This window comes from Canis lupus, chromosome 15 (assembly GCF_003254725.2).
Source record: "Canis lupus dingo isolate Sandy chromosome 15, ASM325472v2, whole genome shotgun sequence".
In the NCBI taxonomy this organism is placed as follows: domain Eukaryota; kingdom Metazoa; phylum Chordata; class Mammalia; order Carnivora; family Canidae; genus Canis; species Canis lupus.
Genome location: NC_064257.1, coordinates 34,572,728 through 34,584,718, shown reverse-complemented (window position 1 = coordinate 34,584,718; position 11,991 = coordinate 34,572,728). Strand labels below are relative to the sequence as shown.

General features: G+C 40.9%; 1 long non-coding RNA gene and 1 pseudogene across 1 annotated transcript; both read right to left on the bottom strand.

Annotated features, from left to right (window-relative positions):
• Nucleotides 1–4,591: 4,591 nt before the first annotated feature.
• LOC125752510 (nuclear prelamin A recognition factor-like) lies at nt 4,592–6,539 on the bottom strand (annotated as a pseudogene).
• Nucleotides 6,540–6,548: 9 nt separating this feature from the next.
• LOC118350767 (uncharacterized) lies at nt 6,549–11,961 on the bottom strand. Its single transcript, XR_007402201.1, has 3 exons — nt 11,497–11,961; nt 10,428–10,571; nt 6,549–9,075 (listed from the first exon to the last, which is right to left on the bottom strand). It is a non-coding gene; the product is annotated as an uncharacterized LOC118350767 (long non-coding RNA).
• Between the last annotated feature and the right edge of the window lie 30 nt (nt 11,962–11,991).

Genomic DNA, 11,991 nt, shown 5'->3' with positions numbered 1-11,991 from the left:
TAACAGCCATTCTCCCCAATAAATGTCTTGCTCATCTGATTTTTTAAAAAAGATTTTATTTTTTTATTTGAGAGAGAGAGAGCATAAGCAGGGGGAGGGGCAGAGGGACAGGGATAAGCAGACTCCCTACCAAGCAGGGAGCTGGACATGGGGCTCGATTCCAGGGCCCTGGGCTCATGACCTGAGCCAAACGCAAACACTTAACAAACTGAGTCACCCGACTCATCTGATTCTGTCCTGGTGTCCTCTTTTCCTTTGATCAAAGTCCTATGTGTTGGAGGATATTTAGCATCCCTGGCCTTACCCACAAATGCTGGTAGCACTGTCTCCCTAATCTTTTTTGTTTTTTAAAGATTTATTCATGAGAGAGAGAGAGAGAGAGAGAGAGAGAGGCAGAGACATAGGCAGAGGGAGAAGCAGGCTCCATTTAGGGAGCCAGATGGGGACTGGATCCTGGGACTCCAGGATCACGCCCTGGGCCAAAGGCGGGTGCTAAACCACTGAGCCACCCAGGGTTCTCCTGTCTCCCTAACCTTGAGGCAACTAACATCTCCACAGATTGCTACATGCTTTTCTTGTGAACCACTCAAGGTGTAACCATCAAGACCACAAAGTTTTATAGCTAGGGGAGCTCTTACAGATAAAAAAGAAACAGAAACGTTTAATGACCTCTATTTCTTTTCTCCCTCTCCTACAGTGCCTTCACTTTCTTTTCATTCTCTCTAATAATTCTTGCACCTCAACTGAAACTGATAAACTTGAATAATGGGATATAAGTACCAAAGAGGCTCTATAGCATCAGAGGTTAGTGAAAAAATTAGGAAGTGATCAGTGTCTGAAACTGAAGCTAGGGAAAAAAAACTTCAGTTATGATAGATGAAATTAGCTGTATAAGTAATCCAAACTCAGAAAAGGCTGCAAACGCACTGCTTTTGTGATTAAGTGCTTTCCAGGTTTGATCAAAGCACAAGGATATAATCTCAGGAAGACATTCCTGGAATGTGGAGGTATTGTTCAGTAATCAATAGTAGGTAGCATTGTCTAAAAAACACCCAAGAATAGTAGTTTAGTTGGCTTATAAGTTTATATCAGAGATTGTTTTTCACTTTAAAAAAAATATTTTGACAGAGACAGTGAGTGAGGGCATAAGCAGTGGAGAGCAGGAGTGGGTGAAGCTGGCTTCCTGCTCTGCAGGAAGTCTGATGCGGGGCTCAATCCCAGGACCCTGGGACCATGACCTGAGCCCAAGGCAGGTGTCCAACTGAGCCACCAAGGTGCCCCCATTTTTCACTTTTCACCCGATGAGTATTCAATCAATTATATTTATTGATTCCCTGCTATATCCCAAGAATTTTATTAAGTGCAAAAGTATACAGTGATAAACCAAACATGATCTTCCCTCAAAGAGCTTATTACATGGAGCATGCATTCTTGATGGGCAAAAACCCTGAGATATTACAATGGTTTGTGGCCCTCCAAAGAGCCACAGGATGTAACAGATATATGGGATATCTGTAATTTAAGATCTCATAGGTGTAAGAGAAAGCAATTAGGAAAACTGGCTCCTTAAGGGACTCAGAAAGGAAACTAAGGTTGAGAAAACTGATTTTGAGGAAAAAGACAAATGAAGACGATGAAAGGGATTAAGAAGAAAAAGGAGAATGGTAAGAGAAATAGGAAAGGAGGAGAGATAAGGAGAAAGTATGTGAAATTTTAAGAGACAAAAATAGTTTTTGTCTGCCACTGAGCCATATGACATATAACTTTTTTTCCTTGACATTCTGAAGTATAAGCATATTTCTCTACATTAGTTCTGGCTCTGGCAACAAAGTATTAAATGTAAAAAGCAATACTGGAATGCCTGCTCTTTATTAAAAGAATTCCCATATCCTAGAGCATTCTTTTCTTGCTCAGATACTCCAAATGTCCTCACTTTTTCTCATTGGAACTTGTGCACAATTTCCTCTTAGGTTCTAAGGACCCCATTATCCCAATTACTGTTATGTGAACTTTGTTAACTCCATAATAGCAAAGCCTTCAGTTTTATAGCAATTTCTTTCATTTATCTGCCCTAGTAGACAAACCCATTGTTGTTTGATAGCTTATGAAGCTTTTCTGCAGTTTGGATTTATCCCTCAGGATCATATATCTGCCTTTGCTTTGAATATGGGTGCACTTAGTGCCTTTCTGATTCCTAGTTGGATTTCCAATACTATTTTGAATAAAAGTGGTGAGAGTGGGCAACTTTGTATTGTTCCTGATCTTAAGAGGAAAATCTTGCAGCTTTTCACTGTTGAGTATGATGTTAGCTGTGGACTTGTCATATATAGTCTTTATTATGTTGAGGCACATTTTTTCTATACCTACTCAGTTGAGATATTAACTTCAGTGTGTTATTGTTCATAACTTAATTGTTATTAACTTGTAGGACTTCTTTATATATTCTTGATACAAGTCCTTTGCTTGATACATATGTGGTGCATACTTCCCAGTCTGTAGTGTAATGCTGTCTTTGAAGAACAGAAATTTAAATTTTGATGAAGTCCAGCTTGACTTCAAGGTTTGAAGTCCAAGTCAATTTTTGCTTTTATGAGTAGTGCCTCTTGTGTCCCATGCAAGAAATATTTGCCTACTCCAAAGTTATAAAGATGATCTTCTATGTTTTCTTCTAGAAGTTTTATGGTTCTGTGAACCATCTTTAATTTTATATATGGAGTTAAATACATATAAACAAATAGATATCCTTTTTAAAAAAAAACAAATAGATATCCAATTGTTTTAGCAACATTTTTTTTTTAAAACAACAGTAACAACTTTCTTTCACATTTAATTGCTTTAGTGCCTTAGTCAAAAATGAAATGACTGTATATGGGGGGTTCTATTTGTAGACTTGAATCTGTTTATTTACTAGCCTATCCTTATATAGTAACATACTATCTTGCCTACTATAACTTTACAGAAACCTTGTAATCAGGTTGTATAAGACTTCCAACATTGTTCTTTTTACATATTGTTTTAGCTAGTCTAGGTCCTTCAGCTTTTAGGATAAATTTTAGAATTACTTCATCTATGTCTAAAAAAAACCCCAAACAAACCCAAAGAGAGCTTGCTGGAATTTTGATAGGGATTGGGTTGAATTTACAAATCAAAGGAAAAATGGAAAATGGATAGAGTTTTACTGTCTTAATGATAGGATTTTACCATCCATGAATATGACATATTTAAGACTTTAAAAATTTCCATCAGGGCAGCCCCGGTGGCTCAGCGGTTTAGCGCCGCCTTCAGCCCAGGGCGTGATCCTAGAGACCCAGGATCGAGTCCCACGTCGGGCTCTCTGTATGGAGCCTGCTTCTCCCTTTGCCTGTGTCTCTGCCTCTCTCTCTGTCTCTATGAATAAATAAATAAAATATTAAAAAAAATTTCCATCAGCTATGTTTTATGGTTTTCAATACAGAGATCTTGTACATATTTTGTCATGTTTATTCCTAGGTTTCTGATATTTCTAGATACATTATACAAATGGTATTGTTTTCAGTTTCATTTCCCAATTGTTTGTTGCTGGTGTACAGAAGTAGAATTGATTTTTGTGTATTGACCCTATATCTTGTGACTTCTAGTAGCTCCTTTGTGTATTACATAGGCTTTTCTATATATACAATCATGTGGTCTGTGACTGCAGTTTTACTTACTTATTCCTAATTTTTTTATATAATCCATATACTATAAAACCCACTTTTCAAATGTATAATTCAGTGGTTTTAATATATTTGCAAAGTTGTGCAACCTCATCACTATTTAATTCCAAAATATGTAGCTTTTGCTTAGTATATCATGTGTTCAAGGTTCATCCAGGTGGTAGCATGTCAGCACATCATTTTTATGGCTGAGTAATATTCCATTGCATAGATATACCAATTTGTTTATTTATTCATTAGTTGATGGGGATTTGGGTTGTTTCTACCTTTTAGTTATGAATAGGGTTGCTATGAATATTTGTATACAAATTTTTGTGTGATCATATGTTTCCAATTCACTTGGGTATATACCTAGGAGTAGAAATGCTGAGTCATATGGTAACTTTATGTTTTAAACTCTTGAGGAACGGCCAAGCTATTCCCAAAGCACCATTTTACATTACCTACCACTGGGGTGTGAGGGTTTCTATTTCTCCAAATCCTAACTAATGGTTGTTATTATCCATGCCATCCTAGTGAGTATAAGATGATATCTCATCATGGTTTTGATTTACATTTCCCTAATGACAAATGACGTTGATCATCTTCTCATGTGCTTTATTGGCTGTTTGTTTATCTTCTTTTTTTTTTTTTTTGTTTATCTTCTTTAGAGAACTCTCTATTCAAATCCTTTGTCCATTTTAAATTGGCTTGTCGTTTTATTGTTGAATTGTAAGAATTCTTTATATATTTTTGAATACAAGTTCCTATCAGATATGATTTTCAAATAGTTTCCCCTATTCTGTAGGTTATCTCTTCACTTTATTTTTTTCCCCTCACGCTCTTCCTGTTTATTCTGTATCAGTTACTGTGAAGGATGAAATCTGATTGTGAATAGATTGAAAGAAAATAATGTACAATTTTTTAAAACAGTTTTTATTTAAGTAGTCTCTACACTCAATGTGGGGCTTGAACTCATGACCCCAAGATGAAGAGTCTCATGCTCATCCAGCTGAGCCAGCCAAGTGCCCTAAAAATATACAATTTCACACAATATCTAGCTATCAACTCGGTAAGTATACGGGTACAATATGATACAGAATACGATGAAGGAAACTGAGCCTGCTAAGGGTTTAGAGCATGGAGAGCTTAAGAACATCATCACTCATGTTAACAAAACCCAAGTGCTTTGAAAAACAAACTCCAGGCCATTCTCAGCTGTCTTTCATTTCAAAAACGAGTTCTGATGTAGAGTGCCATGATTCTGTAGATTTCTGGTTGCTTTCTCTTTGTTTGTGGATAAACCACTTTCTCTCTTACTTCTTAAGATGTGCTCACAGGAACAGTGCAGGCTGCAGAATGAGAGTCCCTCAAGAAGCACAGGTCCCAGGGAGGCAGGACCACAGCAGGATCAGGAGGGTCTTCTGCTATTAACCCACTGCGGAGGGATTAAGGTAGTTGCCTCCTGAACACACAGCCTGGCCTAAGTGGGGCAGCCCATCTCCATCCTCCTTTCTGTCTGTAACACTTGCCATTCTTGCCAGACCTCCCCTGCCCTCAAGGTGAGTTCAGCTTAAAGGCTGAATTGTAAAAGTGTGAGTTTGGGGTTTAAGCCACCAGCACACACAGGGTCACACAGTTGGAGGTCTGGTCCTAGGAGGAGGCTACTACTGCACTCTGGCAACCACAGCACTGAAGAACGTGACCCACTGTTGCCAGAAAAGCTGGAAATCCAGATTTGTATATGAGCCCGATTCCAAAATGTTGCAATTTATTCATATTCTAGCAAAAATATTTTCAATAACATAATTGATTAAAAATAAGAGCCTAATCAGGCAGACTGTGGACTGTAGCACCACTAAACCTGCAACCTGGTTGCATCTTGTCTTAATTTCCACATCAAATCTTTCTGAGGCACATGAATCTGGACTTCTGGGGTCTTAGCTCTTCACAGGACATTTTTTGGATTTTTTTTAGGCCTAAAAGATAGTAATCTGTTTTCATTTTTGTTCTTCGGGATGTTTTTCAGTCTTAAGCTAAAAGGATACTTAACATGGGGCAGTGCTTCTCTTATGTTAAATTATTCCAGTCACGTATTATTACAAAGATAGCACCATATCAAACTGAATGAGGGAGCCATGAACAAATAGGGTATGGAGAATTCTGAAAAACCAAAGTAATAACTGAGAAGCTGAGCGGTTTTCCTCCACTGTCTGTGATGCTCACACTCAGCTGCTCTTCTCTCTTCGGGCAGCTAATAGGACCTGCCTCCCAGCCTTCTTGACCTTTACCACTTGATGTCTCAGCTGATGGCAGGAAGCGCTGGGCCCTGGTACATTGTGCACAACTTCTTGGAGTCTGGGGCAGTTGGTTTTGTTTATCCACTCCTGGTATAGCTCCTGTATGTGGGCACTGGTCTAGGGGGCTGCATGGGGATATCAGTGTGTATGCCTTCCATCTGCCATGGCAGCACCTTGTCTGCATGCCCATCCTTGGTCTGGGCTTGGCCTCCGTCATTTAAACATCCTCTGGTCCAGGCAAGCACTGCTACCAAGTGGTATGACAAATTGCCCTTCTTCAGTTTCAGAACCATCCTGGATGTTTTGAAAGCAGTACACAGCAGCAAAGCATAACAGAACCTACCCATTCTTTTCAAAGTTAACCTCCTGCAAGTCTTTGTTCCTCGGGATGTGGCAGGTAACTTCCCTCATATCCTCATTAAACAGCTGGTTGGCTGCATGCCTGAAGATGTGTGCCAGGTACCTGCTGGAGCTGGCTCCATCATGGTGCCTCATCTTTTCCTTCAGGCCTCCAAGCAGAGTGTACATGGCAGTGTCTTTTCACCAAGAGGTCACTTTCCTCCATTATCTGAAAAAATTTCACCTGAGGTTAATATGCAGTCAGCACCCAGGAAACCATGTGAAGCTGTGGGAAAATCTTCTCAGAGGACCTCCAGTTTATTGTTGTAGCAAGGGGCCACAATAACGTGGAAAATCTTGTCTGGGGATAGGTTCTGCTATCTGGCGAAGTAATCCATCACCAGGGAGCCCATGATCTGCTGGGGAGAGTGGGTGGTGTAGAGTTGGAAGGGTGACAAGGGTAGCCCAGCCTATGTTCCGAATATGGGGCCCAGCCTGGACAGGTGGAGGTGAGCTTGGGTAACACTGGCTCTTCCTCATTGTGCTGGTGGCATCAAGGCACAGATCCTTCTGACTTTCCAGGGTGCTGAAATCTACAGTTATTGCTGTATCAGAGACAGTGCACACCCCCAAGACTTTTGAGGAAGCCACAGTCTTCTGGAAGCATCAGTCACACTGAGGCGGAATTTAGCAGCAAAATAAGGCAGAGACTGTGGACACACCAACACTGCTAGAACCTTGTGCGGTGAGGTATCAGAGTTCTTAAGGTTCAGAACTCAAAAGTAGTCCTTGGTGTTCTGCTCGGAAACCTAGATCCCTTTCTCCACAGTCACACAACTGTCATGCACCAGTTACTCAGAAATGCCTTGGCATCAGCTAACTTACGGGATTTTCTCTTCTTCCACATGTAGTGCACTCACTTCATCTGAAATGGGGAAGGTTGGGGGCCAAGGTTTGGCCTGAGAGGAGCACCAGGAAATGCAGTCTTTTCACTTTCTTGATAGTGTTCTTTGAAGCACAAAATTTTTAAATTTTGGTGAGGCATTGCCATGCCATGAAGATTTATGGCTATGTTTTCTTCTGAGTTTTTAGCTCTTACATTTAGGTCTTTGACGTATCATAACATTTGTATATGTATAGGGATTCAAGTTCATTCTTCTCCATGTTTTCCCAACATCATCACTTTTTGAAAAGACCATTCTTTCCCCTATTGAATTATCTTGGCACCTTTGTCAAAAGTCAATAGACCATAAATATAAAGGTATTATTTCTGGACTCTGAATTACATCTCACTGATACATGTTTTTGGCAGTACATCTGTGTTAATTACTGTAGTTTTGTTGTAAGTTTTGAAATCAGGAAGTCCAAGTTTTTCTGATCTTTATGCATTTTCTTATTATTACAGTAATTGGGACCTTCAACATAACCCTGAATAGAAGTGGTGAGAGCAAACATTATGTTCTCCTAATGTTAGGAGAAAAAAATTTAATATTTCACCATTACATTTTTTAAAAGATGATTGTTGTTACACTGAGGAAGTTCCCTTCTATACTTGCTTTAAGTATTTTAACATGAATGGGTTTGGATTGTCAGATTTTTCTGCATTTACAGAGATCAATATTTTTTCTTTTCCATTCTGTTAATGTGGTGAATTACACTGACTTTTCAATGTTAAACCACATCTTCCTTGGGATTTTATCCTTTATATTGCAAGGTTCAATTTGCCAATATTTCATTAAGAATTTTAAAGTCTATATTCATGAGGTTTGTAATTTTCTTGTAAAATGTCCTGGTCAAGTTTTGATATCAGGATTATATTGGCATCATAAAATGAGTTTCGAAGTGTTCATTCTTGCTCTATTCTCTGAAATATTTAGGGTTAGTATTTTATCTTCTTTAAAAGTCTGATAAAATTTACTGGTGAACCCATCTGGCCCTGGAATTTTCTTTGTGGGAAAGTTTATTAGAAATTCCGTTTCTTTGATACTCATCTAATTTAGCTTTTCTTTTTCTTCTTGTGTCAGTTTTTTTGTATTCTTTTCAGGAATTTGTCCATTTCATTTGAGTTGTCAAATTATTGGCATAGAATTGTTGAACTATCCCTGTAATATCTGTATAATTCATTATTTTGACTGCATTAAAATTAAAATTTCTGCATACAAAAATAAAGTAGATGACAATGAATCAGGGCAAAATAAATATATAACATATGGAAGAAAAGGATATATTGAAGGAGCATACAGTCTAGTGACAGAAAGAGGGAATTCTAATTCAGTGTGACAAATACCATGAGAGGTAAACAGCAAACAACAGGAAAGATACACTGTCCAATTTAAGAAGTCAGAATCATGATGTCCAAGTGATGAGTTACATTTGGCTAACTTGAGGTAAATTAATATAATCAAATTTATGGACACTTAAAAAGCTGAGAATTTAGATCTCAGATATAATTATTTCACATTGGTCCTCTACCTATGGGCATCTACAGTCAACTGGCTGCCGTTTCACTAACATATCTTTAATTAAAAATAAAACAAGTTTTGGTAAAAATGATATGTACTTTATTTTAAAAATTCAAATGATTGGGGAATATAAAAATTAGTGAAAGGAGGGTCCCTGGGTGGTGCAGCGGTTTGGCGCCTGCCTTTGGCCCAGGGTACGATCCTGGAGACCCGGGATCGAGTCCCACATCGGGCTCCCGGTGCATGGAGCCTGCTTCTCCCTCTGCCTGTGTCTCTGTGCCTCTTTCTCTCTCTCTGTGACTATCATAAATAAAAATTAAAAAAAATTTTTTTTTAAAAATTAGTGAAAGGGAATAAAGGGAAAGGAGAGAAAACAAGTGAAAATATCAGTGAGGGTGACAAAACATGAGAGACACCTAATTCTGGGAAACGAACAAGGGGCAGTGGAAGGGGAAGTGGGTGACGGGTTGGGATGACTGGGTGATGGGCACTGAGGGGGGCACTTCGCAGGATGAGCACTGGGTGTTATGCTATATGTTGGCAAATTGAACTCCAATAAATAAAAAAAATAAAAAATAAATAAAAAAATTCAAATGATAAAAAAGTCCAAGAGACAAAATAAAAACCATCTGCATTTTGGGCAACATCCTTCTAGATCTTTTTTGTACATTTATATCCACATATATATTTGTGCCAAGATGACACTGCTCCTGCTAATTTATATTCTTTTATGGGGGGGGGGGACCCATATGCTATTAATGTATTTCATATGAATATTTTCATCATTGTTTCTGATGGCTTAAAGGTATTCTATGTCCACATGCACTGTAACTTAAATAGCATCCTAGTGATGGCACTTCTTTTTGTTTTGTTTTGTTTCTAAAAACACCAATTACAAAAAGGGAGTGAGAAATATCCATGTGAACGTTTACTTTGCTTTTTTCCTTAGAATGAATGGACTGGGAAATGAGATTTTGGGGCAAAGACTAATGAAATTTTGGTAAGTAAGATTGTCCCAATTTCAACCTTACCATCAATAGTGCACAATAGCAATAGTAACCACGTATCTCTATGTACCCTGATGGACAAAAAGGATGTGTTTGGAATGTTGAGCATCTTTTCATTTAATTAGATGTTTGTTTTTCTTAGTTTAAAAATGTCCTATTGATTTCCTTGGATAATTTGTTTTTAAAAATTGATACTTTAAAAAAATTGAAGATTGATTTGAGAGAGAAGAGAGCACACAGCATGTACACAAACCCACTAGCATAGGGGAGAGGGGCAGAGGAAAAGGGGGGAAAGTCTTACCAGACTGCACTGAGCACAGAGCAGGATGCAGGGGTGGGTTTCACAATCCTAAGATCATTATGAGCCAAAATAGTCTAAGTTGGATGCTTAACTGACTGAGCAACCCAGGCGCCCCTTAAAATTGACATTCTATGAGCTCTTTGTATAGCAGGAATATTTTTCCTTCTCTTTCCACATGATACAAATGTATCTTCCACTGGTTCATTTTTTGTGTGCAGATTACAATTTGTATAAGATTACAATTTTCATGAGGTTAATTTTTATCAGTTTTTTGTCCATTATGGCTTCTCTCATTTCATACTTAGCAAAGGCCTTTCTCAGCTCAAGATTATAAAGATATTCACCTTGGGCAGCTCCGGTGGCGCAGCGGTTTAGGCCCGGGGCGTGATCCTGGGGGCCCTGGATCGAGTCCCACGTTGGGCTCTCTGTATGGTGCCTGCTTCTCCCTCTGCCTGTGCCTCTGCCTCTCTCTCTCTCTGTCTCTGTCTCTATGAATAAATAGAAATAAATAAAGATATTCACCTTGATTTTCTTGTAGTATTTTTATGGCTTCATTCTTTACATTTAAGTTTTTGATTCATATGGTATTTATTTGAGAAAGGAGCTAAAAAATAAAAAGCCTGTCTCCGTTATTTCTCAGCTAACCTTTTTTTTTTTTTTTTAAAGATTTTATTTACTCATGAGAGACAGAGAGAGGGAGAGAGAGAGAGAGAGAGAAGCAGGCTCCATGCAGGGAGCCCAACGTGGGACTCGATCCCGGGTCCCCAGGATCACGCCCCGGGCCGAAGGCAGGTGCTAAACCGCTGAGCCACCTGGGCTGCCCCGAGATAACCTTTTTTCCCACTTGGCAGTGATTTGTAGCATACAGTTTACTGATTACCACCAAGACTTCTGGAGTCCCGACTTCCTGGCTTCAATACTTACCAGTAAAGGCTCTGGGTAAAGTGGTGAAGTTGAGAAAATAATAAGAACCCTGCTTTAGGGTTAAATAACATGACATGAAAAAGGGCTCTGGTACTTGACAGCCGAGCGCTCAGCAAATGCGAGCTACTTGGCCCAGCAGCTGGGCTCTGGATTCTACCTTCCATTCACTGATCCTGCCTCCCCACGCCTTTGTCAGCCATGCGTTGACACTCCACATGACCCAACTTACAGTCCCATCCAAATGGCTTCTCCTTCCTCCTTTCAACAAAAGAGGTGCCAACCCAGTTGCCTTTCTAATTGTAACTAGAGCCCGGGTGAGAACTAAGCTGTGCTTCACAGAGCAGGGAGAACCCAAACCCCGAACCAGGACCCTGGAACAAAGGCGGCAAAGAGAGCGCGCTTGTCTTTTACGACGGATCCTTAACGGCTGAACACCCGACCTCATTTCAGCCCTTGGCATGTTAAGGGATGCTTTCAAGAAACTGCTACCTTCTCCTCCAGCTCTGCTGCACGCCCTCAGGACCACCAGCTCGCAAAGCCCCCCCGAGCGGGCCCTGGCCTGCGGCAACCAGGTGAGCCGTGTGGGGTGTGGGGCGGCCACGTCCGCCGGGCCTGCGGAGCCGACTGCGCCGCGGGGCGGAGGCCGCAAGGCTGACGGGGCAGCAGGCGCCTCGCGGCCCTTAAGTGTGCGCGATCGGGGACGAGGGCGGGACGGCGGCGGCAGGGCCTCCCCGGAGCCCTCGAGGGGGGAAGAGTGCGACGGGGGGCCCTAGAAACGCAGCGCTGCCCGGAGGCGAGGGGGACCGGCCGCCCGCTCCCCCGCGCCCGTCACTCTGCTCGCTGAAGCCAGCGCCGGGGTCCCTCGGGCTCGGGGGAGTCTGCGCGCCCCAAGCGCTCCGTCGTGGCGCCCCCGCCGCTCCCGCCGCGGCTCGGCTCGCCTCCTCCCTCTAACGGTCGCTGGTCGCGCCCGGCGTCCGCGGCGTC